Below are 13,266 nucleotides of genomic sequence, written 5' to 3'. Positions count from 1 at the left end.
TGCTTGTTTTCCCTTAGCTTCAGAAAGGCAAAAGCAAGCTGAGAGCTGTAGTGTTAGAAGGAAGGTTGGTAACTAAAGTTTTGTGTAGTTATTCAGTGGGGCCTCCTTTTGTGTTATGCTCCTTTTATATTACAGCCATAAAATACATTCAAGCGATGACAGGAAAAAGAGCTGGTTAGAGAAAAGGAAAGTGTCTGGAGCACCTTTGGGTTCATTGGCAACCAAAATAAGCCCTAAGTGAAGAATGAATGAATGAATGGATCTGGGAGAGAGGAGGGCTGGCCTGCTCTCTGAAAGTGTTACTGGTAAAGACAGCTGGGAAAACCAGAGAGAGAAATAATGTATAGGAGGGCATGTGCACTCAGCCCAATGCAAACAGAGTTCACCAAAAGAGTTTTAGCAAGTACTACCACAGGGATGTCACTGGTGCTGCAGCATTTCCAGAGCAAGTGCTCATTTGTTTCCCAAACAAGGACATTTCCTGTAAGTATTTATTTGTGAATATGTCTTGCTTCCATTGCTATCATACAAACATGACTGATTTTCAGAATGTATCACACCAAAAGGTGTTGGTGCTTGATATGGAACTGTTTGCAGGGGTGCCTTTAGTGGATGCCGAAAGGGAGCTTTGTCCTATACTACAGTGACCTCTGTTGCTTACAGAAACATGGTGTGATACGGCACATATGCAGAATATGTACCTATTCTCTATATGGATATGTACACATTTGTATATACATGTTTGTGTGCAGGTGTATTTACATACATATATATTGCTGTAAGATAGATTGTATTAATGTACAATGATGTGACAACACACCAAATCCCTGGTTTTGAGTACAGATAATTCTGTCTTGCCAGATACAACCAAAATAACTATTGGGTTTAGCAGGCGTAGGATTACTGATATTAGGAAGAGATTTATATAAGCTTTGATTAAGGTGGGTTTGGCCCCAAGAAGGCATTTGTCCAGCTTCCAATTCAATTAGGCCAAGTCAGCTACTATACTAAGAAACTACACTCACTAAAATCAGCATTGGTGCTGCTTACTGCAGTAATAAATTTTGCAAATGTGCTTCATATACTTCCTTTAAAATCCAGTCTGGACTTTTAAAAAAATCGCTATAAAATTTTATTTTGCCAAAGATGAAAACAGCATCAGCAACTCAAAATGAACAAACACAAATATTTATACGATCTATTCAGACTCAGCTCCTATTCAGAAGATTAATTTCCAGACTGACTGTTTCCACAACCTGTCTCCTCTGTTTTTGAGATAAGAGTGTTTGGGACATGCTTATTTCTCAAGGTGGGAAAGGATCACTTTTTCATATTTCTGTTTCAGTGGTATTCAAAGGTCTGTTTGTGCTGAATTCTGCATAAAGACAGAGGGAAACCCCAGTTCTGGAACTACAGAGGCTGAAAATGGAAGAAAAGACATTCCTTGGGAGCTCTTCTCCAGAGCTGCTAGGGGACTCCTTTGCTCTACACTGCTGCTTTGAGCACGACAGATCCATTTCTGCCTAAGGAGTCTCTGAGGGATGGCATGGCCAGCTATCACGATACAGGGCTTCTTCCAGCTCTCTAACTGTGTCAGTCTGCTAGGACAGTCCTTGAGGCCTGAATCTTAAAATCACAGATCATCTAGTTCAAGAGTATCTACCAAGGATGTCACCTTTGACCTTCCCTGACCAAGGTTTGCCTAAACTCTTCTTCTGAGCTTTAGAAAAGGAAAGTCCAGACCTTCCTGGGTTGTTCCAAGACTCATCGCTCTGTATGATTAGGAAGTTTTTTTCTAATATTTATCCTAGATGATTTTTTTCAGAAAATGAACCTTATTTTCTCTTGCCCTGTTTTCAGTGGGCATGGGGAATACTGAATTTCCACGGTCTCCAGAGAAATCTTCATTCTGGAAGGTGTTTTTTCTTCCTATTCTCCCTTCTCTTTTTTTGAGGGCCAAACATCCTGCATTCTTTCAACATTTTTTCAAACATTTCCTGAAAGCGGTCACATGTCACTAAACTGTGAAACAAATACTTCGTGCTTCCAGTTATGGGTGAACAAAGGAGGTGAGACAGCCGTGAAGCAATTTCCTGGAACTTCATACAGAAACATTTCCAAAAAGAGGTGAACTAGCAAAGAAGCTGTGAACTCTATGTAGTGGTGGGAGAAGAGCAACTGCCGTGGAACCTGCACGTGGCATTGCTGCTGAAGCAATTGTTGAGCAATGCATACTGCACCTCTTGGCCACGGAAGAATGTTACTTTTGGACAAAAATAGGATTTAGGTATATAAAGCATGCACAGGATAAATTCTGAATATTTCAGAAAACTGGGGTGTTACTTCTGTACTTCCATAAATAGTTACTGCTATGTTACTCCATAATTGATCATTATGTCAGTTTGCACAACGATAAATGCAGATAATTAATGTCACATATTGGCTGATTCATAAAACTTACAGAGATACAATACAGAAATGACATTGGTACAGTAAATTCTGGTAGGGTCTGTGAAGTTGTCTGCCCACATAGGATTAATAAATCTGTTTTAGCATTTTACACCACCTTGTATTCTGTGAATACTTTACTTTCTGTTGACACAGCCCCTCCTCGTCCTCCAAACAATACCTGTAACTTCCCAGTAACCTGCAGCTGAGTCACCAAACAGCCCTTTTAAAAAAATCTACCCTTAAAAGAACAAGATCAACCTCATTCTGTAACATTTTTCCCAATGTGAAAGTTTTACCTTTCTTCAAATGAGCAAATTCTGCTAAATCTCTGGACTGCTTCTAGAAGCAACAGCAAAGGGAAATGCCTATATGCATTGTATTACCCAGCCCTCACTTTTAGTCCTGGGAGTCCTGAAGGGAGTGTCTTTAAACCCATGCTGTCTGAAGGGTAACTGGTAATTTTTTAGATCACTTGTAGGCGTTTTAAATGTGTCCTGTAAGCACATGCTTTTACAGAAATAGGTGATATTGTAGCTTCTTATTGAAACACACTCTGTGGTGTCAGAATCTTTTCTTAGCCGACCTCTAGGTAAGTTTGGGGCTATGGAGGGTTCCTGTTTAAATTGACATGAGCTGAAATTCAGTGAATTCACAGAGTAGCGAATCTAGTAAAACACAGCTGGAAGAAGGCTGCAGATCCTGAAACTTTCATGCACTACTGACACCATGAAGTAACCTGCTTGGAAGCAGGGGCCATTGCCGGCTTGAATTGGTCAACATCTGCAACCTGGGTGTACAAAAGAGACACAACTCAATGACTGCAACACAGATTATGTGATTAGCTAACAATTAACATGCTCCTAACTCTTTTATTTCCTGTCATTGAGTACAGCCAGTGCCTTTAGGTTGTTTCCCTGGCTGTTAATTCATGGCACATTCTCATGCTGCACTCGCTCATTAGTGGCTGCTAATTTTCCCCCCTGCATTCCCAAATATGAATCATGCTCTTTCTACCACTGTAGCACCCTTTTCCAGCAGCAAAATGGCAATTGTCCAGGAGAAAAGCAAGTTCCGGGAACAGAGAGAAAGGAATGGTAAGAGAAGTCTCGAAATTGGTGTGAGGTCATTGAAGTTAAGAAAAATAAAAAGCTCATTGTACAGCAAGCACAAACCAGACCCCACAACCCACACACTTCCTCTCAAGGGCAACGCTATGGAGAAGTGGGGTTGGAGTCATGTGCTGATCGAGAGCACAAGTCCTGCAAGAGAATGAGTCCAGCCAGGAAAGGTTGTCTGTGCTGTCTGTGTCCATCCTGAACTGAGCCAGGGACAAGCTCTGCGTAATGCTGCAATGTGTTATTTAGAGTCCCTCCAACCCGGGGTACCTGACCAGCCATGCTTCGATGTGGCTGGACTTTCAGCGAATGGAGTCAATAGAGGAGCAGCTGCAATAAAGGAGAGCGATGTCACCTTGCACACTGGGGACTGAGAGGATCAGTGGTGAGCTGGGGACAGCAGGTGCTTGATCTATGTTTTGCCCCAAATTGTGTGGTGACATCAGGAGAGCCATTTCCTTGCACACACTCAGTAAAATTCAGGAAGTGATTTCAGACACATTTGCATCATGCTCTCTCTTACCATAAATGTATCTCCAGCATCACATTCAACACTGTGAATTGCTGTCCATCCCAGAACATCTGCTGGAAACACCTCCATCAGACCTGTACACTACAGGCATGGGGGACTGGTTCATCAATGCCCCATGCTATGCAGAGATGCTGATGTGCCCATTCCGTGCTAAGGGAGAAGCCGTCCTTTATGCCCTGCAGAAATGTGCCTTGCCCTCGGTCACCCTTCAGACAGCACCGTCATAAGCAAACGTTAGGTGATGCTCCCACATCCCTGCAGCAAACTGGCTCACTCCATCTGTGTGCTGCTTACGGAGCGCTGCACCGAGCAGGGTCTATGGAAATCTTCTCAGCCAAATGGATTCGTCCAGTACTTCAGGCCCCATTAGGGGACATAGTAATATTTAGGAGAGTACTTCCTTGCTGGTGCTTCCTTTCCCAGTGCAGGGGTTAGAAAGAGAGTGTATCGAATCCTCAGCAGAAAGCCCTAACCACTACCTTCACGTTTGGGGAGCTGACAACGTAATCTGAGATGCACTGAGGGCTTTTTTTGGTTTGTTTCCCAAGGACGAACAGCCATCCCACGTACGTGCCTTGCCGTAGCCAGCCGCTTCCCTCCTGCAGGCTGGCCAGCGGGTTGCTGTAAGGAACTTGGAGCATGTCAGGCAGTTCCTAGAAATGCCACTGGAATTTCAAATGTTCCCTTTGGCCCCTTATCACTTTTTAATTTATTGCATCATTTAAAGAAAATGAGAGGCCAGCCAAGGTTGATGCAAATCTTTCATTCAGCAAAAACTCCTGAAGAGAAACTGCATCTCCGCAGTGCAGCAGCAAGGATACCCAGCAGCCAGGAGCCCTTTGCTTGCTGTTAAGAGTTGCTCAGTGACTCGGCCATCCCACTTCCATCTTACAGCAGGACCAACTCCTTGGGGGGCACCAAGCCACTGTGGCGGCAGCAGGCCTGGGCTTGCAGCAGCGAGTGTCTGGTTGTGTTCAATTTTCCATCCTGGGCTGCCTGGGTCACTCCGTGCCTCAGAACTTGTTTCTTTTATAACCCAGGAGTGCAGGTGAAGAAGTTAAGCAGTCAGTGGGAACGCTAATACCGTGGCTATCAGTGGTGCTAATCTTGTGTTTTAAAATGTTGAATGTTTGCTGTTATCATCATTCAAGAGCACTGGTTGCAGGCTGCCAGCCCAGTGGTCTCTTCTCCAAAGAACTCAACACCTTGGTCACCAAAGCAAGCAAACTCTCTGCATGGGACCAGGGCTTAAATCTACAAGGTCTCCTTAGACTCCCTTTCCCAGTTTGGTTCAGTTCTTCCATCATGGTGAAGAAACAGGTTTGACAAAGCTGATTAAAGGAAATAAGAGCCAAAAGCAAAGTCCAGCAAGTGGTTCCTGGGTGGCCAGAGAGCAGATGAGCTGCCTGCAAGCCTGCTCTACCTTTGGCCCTGACACTTCCAGTGATGGAGGCCATCAATACTGATCGCGCCAGACAAACTGCTGCTGCATAATACAGTTTTAAGCATACATAATCCCAGGCAATGCTGTAGGATAATTACACAGTTTGTAACTGTAGGCTGAAAATCTGAGACAGCTGCTGCCATGAACACTAAGGATGCTGCTGTCTCTTTGAGCAGTGTTAGAGTTGGATGAGCAAAATAGCTAGAGATGGAGACCATCTCTCCTGGAAGCCCTCTTCTGTTGTAGCTCTGCTCTGCACAGCATCTACCTGGAACCACCATGGTGTGGCACAGGCCTGTCTCCAATAGCCCTGGGAACTGGAAAAACAACATACCCACAAAAAAAACCCCAAAGCAAAAAGGATTCTGACCTTTCTCCACATGGCAGAAGTTCTTTTTAAAAGTGAAATCCCAAAGCTGTTGCTCCAGAAGAGAAAAACTAATTAATCTAAACCTCCGTCTCTTGTAATCCCAGAAGAAAAATGATACAAGGGGAAAAAACTTGGAAGAGTTAGAGTATATGCCTTGTCTGTCCTTACTTTTCTGTGAAAAGCACTGAATTACTAGTTATATGCTATGAAACCCATTTGGAAAGGCCTTCCGCATATTTGCATTTCTCAGACACGTCTTTTCCCACCTGGAAATGTTGTTCTGGCAGTCTGAAAGGATCTCGTACATTTGCCCAGGATTTCTGGGCACTTGAACATCCCAAATCTGTGCATGGACCAGCTCCAGAGCTCTATGAAACATCAATCCTGGTGTTCCTGTGCTGCAGAGAGGGTCTGTGCAGACACGTGAAGACCAGCCAAGCACAGCAGCCACGGGGTATGAGCACAGGGGCACGGCCACTAACCAGTTGCCATGCAAACGGTCCTGGCTGGGGAATCCCCATCTGAAACTCCTACCTCTCAAGTTACTGACATGAGAGATAAATTTGATGCAGTGATCATTTGACGGACTGGCCAGGGGTATATCTGAAGCAGTGATGCAAGTGGGGTGTGCAGGGATGGAGAGGAGAGCAGACGGCATGCTGCCAGGTTGGCTGAGTACAGCTGCAAATGCCCGCTGCTGCTCTGCTCACACCGGTGCTGCGGGACAGAGAAGGGGAGCTGTGGGTTTTGCACAGCAGAACGGACATCAAAATGCCACAGAACATCCTCCTGAAACCCAGCTGACCACAGTGGTCATCACCAAGCTATGTCCATTTTTTTTTTCTCTCTCTAAGTTTTCCCATGAAATCTGTTTCTATTTCGGTCTGTGCCTATAAAACACAGCATAAAGCCATGGTTTATGCCCCCCCCACAAGGGCTGTTGGAAGGCAGAAAGCTGGGGAGGGACTTTTGACAAGGGCATGGAGTGATAGGACAAGGGGCAATGACTTTAAACTGGAAGAGGGAAGACTGAGATTAGATATAAGGAAGAAATTCTTCATGGTGAGGGTAGTGAGGCACTGGAGCAGGTTGCCCAGAGAAGCTGTGGATGCCCCATCCCTGGAAGCATTCAAGGCCAGGTTGGATGGGGCTTTGAGCAACCTGGTCTGGTGGAAGGTGTCCCTGCCCATGGCAGGGGGGGTTGGAATGAGTTGATCTTTAAGGTCCCATCCAACCAAACCATTCTATGATTCTATGATGATAATACCACCATCAGCCATGACGGTGGCACAATCTTTTCACCCAGGAGAAGCCCACATTTTTCAACTACTTGCTCCTCAGCAGGCCCTACTGGTCAGTCACATGTTCCACACCAGGGCTCATTTTGCCAAAATAACCTCTTTTACATGCTGAATGCCTTAAACTGATTAGATGCCCCGCAGAAACTCTGGCCTTCTGCCCCCCAATTTGCCCCTCTTCTATTTTATTCGATGTCCAAAGCCCATGTCATTCTTCACGGATGTCACTTTGCTTCCAAGCAAATGTCCTTGTACTCCTGTTTCTAAGAATAAAGGTGAATTCTGGCAGCGTACCATTTCTGAAAAATCCCCAGTAGTGGAAAGGTAGCTAGGGGAGAACAGAGAGGAAGGAAAACTGAGTCATGAGGAATAGCTATAAACAGCAGGAGGGACTGGGGGTAGGAAAAAAATCAAGTCAAAGACAGTAAAAGTGGAGTTCTTTGTTGTTATATTTGGTGATTCAAAAAAAACCCAACAGCTTAAGGTTATTTCCCAGCATCAGACATGTGGCAGTAGTACCTGCTCTTCAAGGTCAGCTAACACATTGAAATAACTCAGAGGAAATATGTGCCCAGTCTCTCTGGCACCGTGATGAAACATCCACTGCTCCATAGTCCAGGCACCCTGGGACTTCGCATCCATTTGTCTCTGTCTTGTTTAAGTCCTGCAAATGGCACTCACTGCTGGTGATGCTGCTGATCGCAAAGCTGGGAGTAGTGCAGGGGTGTTTTGGCACTGCAGCAAGGAGACGGGAGGATGACGGTGCCTGAGGAAGGTCATGGTCACTTCTCTTCTCCCTGCAGGGAACCCATGCACTGCTGCAACCCCAGGGGCTGCAGCATCATGTTGTAATGTCCAAGAAGGGTAAAGAAAAGAAAAGTAGCGGCTTTGAAGTGTACCTGGGGGCACGATCTGAGCCATAGTTTTTCATCTCAGCAAGCAGCTGTCCTGTGTGATGGGCTCCTGCTCACCTTTGCCACCTCGTGTTTGTTCCTTGTGCTTCCTGACCAATACCCTGGGGTCACGGCCAAATCCGTAGCAGACAAAGGTAAGATGTTTGCTGTTCCCAGCAGGTGTAGGAATCCGGCTGCTTGTTTGAATGAACATCTCAAGAGCAAACTGGAAGGCACCAAACAGGGACATGAGAGCCCAGACACCTGCTGGCTTTGACTGAAGTCACTGATCATACACTTCTGTCGCTGTGTAATTCCCTAAATTACTAAATATCACATTTCATGGCTGGTGCAGCGTGCAACCCTCTCAAATCTTCATTCTCTCCGGCATGCTCTGCCACTATCATATTTATTACAGATGCACACAGAGTCCTTCAGTGCCTTTCTGTCTGCCTTTGGTTTAAACTCCAGTTTACGTGCGAGGATCTCCAGTCAAAATTAGTAGTCCTCCAAGGATTAACAAGGAGAGAGAAAAAAGGAAGAAAGAAATGAGTTGTCAACAGAAGGAAATGACTGGGTTTGAATCACTTGGTGGATGAGGTGTTTTATGAGCCTGATTGTGTCCCCCAGTTCTTTCCCAGAGCTTTTGGTTTCATTCATAGGTGAGAGTGGATCACTGGCAGCTCCTCATGGGGTGTATTTGACCGAAACGGTACCAATCAGGCAGTGAAAACAGCTAAGTGAATGGCAGTCGTCCCTTTGGTTGTGTTTCGTGTGGAACCAGGTTAACGTGGGCCATTGGTTTTCCTGCGCTGCCCCATCCAGAGCCCTCGCAGAGCTCATGGACCTGAGAGCAGCTGCCAGATCTCGAACTGTCAGCATCTCTGGAGCAGGGGAAGTTCACAGCAGATTTCTGCCCTGGTCCTCCAGGTGGGACGTAGCCAGGACACTATCAGCATACGGCGCTCAGCAAAGAGATTTAGAAATGCCATTGGGGCAGGTGAGACAGGATAAACATCCACTGAGTAACTCCAGCTGAAGGGGCTGGTAGGGTCTGCAGGCGGTGCTGCTGTAGGGAGGCTGCAGATCCCCAGGTCCCGCTGACAGCAGCTCCACGGAGCCATGCCCTGTTCGTCTCGCACCTTGCTGTCCTCAGCCTGGCCTTTCCAGCCTTGTGAGCCAGCCTTTGCCAAATGAGTGCAGGAGACAGCATCCCTGCTGCCCCCCACCCCATCAATCTGTTAGGGCAGTTTGGTAGTTAGTCATTACCTAACAAGCCAACACTAAGCGTACCACTGTCCTGCTGCAGTTATCCCTCTCCCTTTGTCACTGCTGCCTCTTTGTCAAAACCAGAATACTTTCTTTTTATATGGCAGAAAACCAGCAACCTTCACACACCGCTGAAAAGTTTGTCAGGGCCCTGAGGGCACCAACAGTCCATAACAGCCCTGCCCAGCCTCCCCAAGGCATCCCCCATGGCCCAGGACTCTATTTCTGCAACGCTGTGGGATGCGCTCCCCTGCCTGGCCGTGGGCCCCATCATCACTCTCTGTGCAGAAGAGCTGGGAGGAATGAGCTGTGCTGTGAGTAGCCATGGAGGTGTTAAGAGAAAAACCAGGCTCCTGCTGTGCTGCACAGCTCAATTCCTCAGACGGTCGCTGGGTAGCAGCATAAAGAACTGAATTTCAGCTTTACCTCCCTTCTTCAGGCAACAGACACAACCAAGGGCAGGGCAGAGAGCCAAACAAGTAACATGGCTTCCGTAACAAGTGAAATCCAACCTGTCTTTCTCTGATTGAGGAAGCCCTGATAGGATAAATGACCTAATCCATCTCTTCTCTAAAACAGGAGCTGAAAAGTGGGTTAGATCCTGCTGCTGGCAGCGCTGCATTTGGGGTGGTCTCTGCTAGGAGCTGACAAACAACTGGAGTGATCAGAAAAAAATTTTTGCTTCTCATAACAGAGTTCACTGAAATCATTGTCTCTACGGAAGAAGGCGGTGGGCAGCCGGGAGGGGTGGCAGGCAGCGGGAGTCAGTACATGTAGAACCTCACGGCCAGCCATGGTCTTGCTGAACTTGGCTCCAAAGTCACCCTTGTTCTCATTTGTGTCCTTGTGTTGCCTTTACCTGGGGTGCACTGTTGGCATCTTTTTCCCTGAGATGGTGAACTTTCTTCCTCTTCCATCCTTAACAACCAATACAACATACAGAAGGAAAGGTGAATAAAGTTAAATTCAAATGCCAAATGGGAAAGCTTAGAGATTTTAAAAACTGTTTGCTTTATGTAAGTACTCATTGGAAACTGGCACAAACAAGTCACTATCTGCTCTGAGATACTAGAGCAGATGTGACAGAGTGGAAAAGCCTCTTTCCTGCCAAAGTATTTGCTGGAGATTGGATAACAAGGTGCCATTGTACAAGAGTGGGTAAAGGTTCAGAGTAGAAAGGGGAAACAAGCGGCATCCAGGCGGTGCAGGGCTCTGCCTTTGTGGGCTACAGCTCCTCCGCTGAAACTTAGGCCTGCAGACAGCGGGTAGAGCAGAGTTAGATACAGTGGGAATGCAACTGGCTCGTCTGTGCTGTTTTCCTTAGCTGCAAACAGCGACAGTCCGTCTTGTCCCTTCATTTCAGTTAGAGGGCTGTAAGCTTCTCCTAGCTTTTCTACGCACTTCTGGGGAAAGCACTAAATTCAGCACTCCAAATGCACATTTATAATCTGAACCAATGTGTGAAACTCAAGTACAAGAGCTCCAATTTTTAGTATTTGTACTGACAAACTCTCAAGGATTCCTGCAAATTTAATTCATCCCTGTCCTATTTCCCCCTAGATACTAATACTTCATGTTTTAAAAACTGAGTGTTTTGCAAACACTGTTGTGTTGGAATGGTGGCTATCAAATAAAATTTCAAATTGCATCATTTCACTATAAATCCTAAGGATATAAAAAGACATAAAGACAGCCTGTGCCCCACCCTCTAAAGAGATGCTCTTATTTGTTTTGATTCTGAAATGAGAAGCAGCTGGTTTTCTGTAGCTAAGGAAGGATGAGAAAGTTTGAGCAGCATTCTCTTGTTCTCAAAACTCACCTGCTTTTTGTCCCCTACCAAAGATAACTCACCAAAAATTGTTCAGACAGAAAACACATCAAGGTAACAACTGCATCTTTACCCTGACACAGTAACAAGTCTCACACATACTCCCCCTAAGCAACCTTCAAATTCAAAATACAGTCTCAGTAAAAATCAATCCGTAATTGCTTGAAGGATGTACCTGAAGTCATGCTATTTTAAAAAAAACCAAACAAACTTTAATGGCAATTTATCTTAAAAGTCTTTACTGAGCACATATGAGTAGCCAGGTTTGATCAGATAAGAGAAATGCTTTAACCATCTCAATGACATCTCAGTTCCTTTCTCCACTCCAAGTTACTATCAATTGTTATTTCACATCAAGGTTTAAAAAAATACCTGGCACCTTGAAGTTCCCTTTAATTGTCCGTATGCTTTTACTTTGCAATGTCTTTGGAGTTGCCTTCCCAGAAGCCTCTTCAGTGGCGACCGTGGGCCACGGGCGCAGGTAGCTGCTTTCATTTATCGCAGCCAGCCTGAAACCCATTGCCTGAGTCAGCACAGCGACTGAGCTGCTTTCCTCCTCTCCCCTTTCCCCCCCCCCTCTACCCTTTTCAAACAGTGTTTCTTTTAGCTCATTTATCTGCCTATTGGGGTGATATGTAATCAGAGCAGGAGTCCTGATGGGAAATACAAAGTGATTCTTTAGAGTGGTTGGCTTTGAAAGCCATTCTGGGTGTTGATCAAGCAAGTGTTCCAGCTGCCTCTCTCATCTGCCTTCTGCCCTGAGTCTGTCAGCACTAGATGAACTGGAAGAGCCTCTGGGATGTTCACAGGCCCATCTTGCCTTAGTAAAATCTGGTATTTGTGTCAGTATGTGACACTCATTTGATGTGAAGGTAAGGACACATACTGACTCACCCACTCCACTGTCCAGGGGACTCTGGTCTAGTCTTTCTACAGTGCAACACAGGCCAAAAATCCCCAACTATTGACTTTGAAAAAGCAGTACCTTTGCTGTAGTTAGAGCCACCACTCTAAACCAAAATAACAAATGCTTTCACTCATGCATCTCAAATGCCAACACTGCTGAAAGACTCAAACCAACATTCCCTCCTCTGTTACAAAAAGTGGAGCCACTGCCCAAGTCCTAATTAATTACACCTGCACAATAATGCAGAAATCAGGTTTACCATAGGTCTGTGCTCCCCAAAGGGCTTAACCTGCTGTGATCAGAGAGCCATCCCTTGGAACAACCTAGACAAGGTTATAAAGGTTATAAATCTTCCCAGAAAATTCTTGTTTAGTTAAATGGTTTTCCACATCTGCTTATATGTCCTTCTAAGCAATCTAATCCTGTTATTAATCTTCTTTCTTTACAGTAAGGAGAACAAAAATAATAATTTCTTCCCGAGTTTGGATTCTGAAAAGACTTTTTTTCCATACAAAGGAGGCCAAGTAACTGGGTAACATGGATATCACCTAACATGAAGGTGGATAAAATGCTTCAGATTTTGAGTCTACCCACAAAAAACAGCTGGTAGAAGTGCAAATACAACCCAGAAAGAGGGAGGAATGAAAGCAACCAGCGGGCTGATGCAGGAATACCTACAGCAGAGCAGGCAACTGCAAACAGACCCCAGCACAAAAGCCATTCTGCTTTGCTGACTGAAGTGAGCCTACCACCATCTGTTCCAAATCAGGGCAGGATTAACTGGCTCAGCCCAGCAGATGCCAACACCAGTGTCTTCCAAGATACACCATTTTTGTGGTTAGATTTAGAAATAAGTTTGCTTTTAAAAGAAAAAAAAAACCACACCAATCTTTCATTCTGGGTAACAGGGTAGAAACTGATGGCAGGAAGTAAAGAGCCACAGAGAGGCAAACAGGTGTCTCACACCTACCCGCTGCACCGAAAGACGGATTATTTTGGTTCTGCGTTACCACTTGCATACAGGCTAATTAATGGAATCACAAACCTGTAACAGCATCGGCATGTTGAGAGCCCGCACACATACTCACTCTCTGTAGGAATATTCATTCTTGAAAATGTAACTATGGAAGCAAGAAAATGCGAGATTTGTGATTAAGAT

This window comes from Cariama cristata, unplaced genomic scaffold (genome assembly GCF_000690535.1).
Source record: "Cariama cristata isolate BGI_N322 unplaced genomic scaffold, ASM69053v1 scaffold36238, whole genome shotgun sequence".
Lineage (NCBI taxonomy): Eukaryota > Metazoa > Chordata > Aves > Cariamiformes > Cariamidae > Cariama > Cariama cristata.
The sequence above is the reverse complement of the archived record's forward strand: the minus strand, read 5'-3'. Positions refer to the sequence as shown.